Source organism: Belonocnema kinseyi, chromosome 9, assembly GCF_010883055.1.
Source record: "Belonocnema kinseyi isolate 2016_QV_RU_SX_M_011 chromosome 9, B_treatae_v1, whole genome shotgun sequence".
Classification (NCBI taxonomy): Eukaryota; Metazoa; Arthropoda; class Insecta; order Hymenoptera; family Cynipidae; genus Belonocnema; species Belonocnema kinseyi.
Genome location: NC_046665.1, coordinates 5,842,805 through 5,844,399, shown reverse-complemented (window position 1 = coordinate 5,844,399; position 1,595 = coordinate 5,842,805).

Genomic DNA, 1,595 nt, shown 5'->3' with positions numbered 1-1,595 from the left:
GAACGCGCGAGAATGAAGTATATTTGAAAGAAAGTAAATGGAATGAGCGAAGATTGTAAGGAAAAGATAAAGAAATGATATAGTTTATAAATAAATTAAATTAGTTCAAAAATAATGCAATTTTTGAGATGCGTAATCTAAAGAAGAAACGAATATATAACATCTAACTTGTAATATAATAGAAATACTTTCAAATATGGATAACATAACCTCTCAATGCACCTGAGGAATTGTACCTTTTAACGTGAATGAAATGAAGTATCATCTACATAAGGAGAAAAAAGAATATTATTTTCGGGCTGAAAGCAGAAATAAATAAATGCAAAATATCGATATCATATCCTGTATTATGATAATATAAGTTTTTATATTTCGTATATACATAAGCACTAAATGAGAACATTAGAACCCTCTCAGGGTACACAAAGTCACATGTTCAGATGATGAAACCAATTCAGAAAGAAGACTTCACGATAGGAAGTGAATAATTGAGAAGAAGTTCAGAATCTGCATTTGAACTTTTCCATTTGAAAACTCATCTTTTTCAGGGTGGCCGTCTAAATCAATGAAATAAATTTCCGGTCATTTCTCGGTTTTTTCCGGTTCGCGAACATTTTTCACGGTCAATGAAATTTAAAAAATGGAACACTAAAGCTAAACAATTTTCCACTTGAGGTGATAAGGACTGATCTGAAAATAAATGCATCCAAAGTAGAATGGTTAAATTTTGAACTTTTAAAATTGAAATTTAAAAGTTCTTAATTAATAAATGTTGTATTCATATGTTCAATAATTGACGCGTATAAAATTGAAGGTACTAACATGTTTCTATATAACAAAATATACATCCACATTAGGAATTCAGTTATTTTCTTTTTAAATAATTTAAACATCCTTAGAAAGCTTCAAAATCTTGAGAAATCTAAGATTTCAGCGTAAAAGTGAAGATTATTATATTATTTTAAACGCGCTATTTTTCCACCTGTCTAAAACGTCATTATAAGAATAGGATGTCTCAAAAACGAATTTATTTATATTTCCGTAGTGGCCGCCATATGGGTTCCTATTCCTCAAAAGAGAACGTGTTTTCAATATACTTAATTTCTTTTAATTGTACCGAAAGATAACCTCGCAGAAATGTCTTCTATTCCCCAAGAGTGTTCATATATTGAGATTATTTAATTCCTTTTTTTAGGTTAAAAAAATATGTGTAATAAACTGTTTTAATTCTTTCATGTGGAATATAAGTTTTGAAAATATAACTCTAATCAATTCAACTCCGCCTTTCTAAAGCTAAAATTATTTCAATTCCGACATTTAAATAGATTTCTTTGTGCATTCTTTAAGACTTTTAAATAAATTAGTAAAATATAAATAAATGTAAATTTGAATATGTTTTAATTTATAAATTATCGAAAGATTTAATAATAAAACATAGATTAAACAAATGCTTTCGTTAAATTTTATTAAGTCGATTTAAAAGAATAGGATTTTCGGAATGGCGTAGTGCTAGAGATAGTGGCAATAATGTAAGGCAAAAGAGGAGTGGGCTCATGGTGTCGCTCTGAAAGACACCTCTCTGAAACGTGACCTTG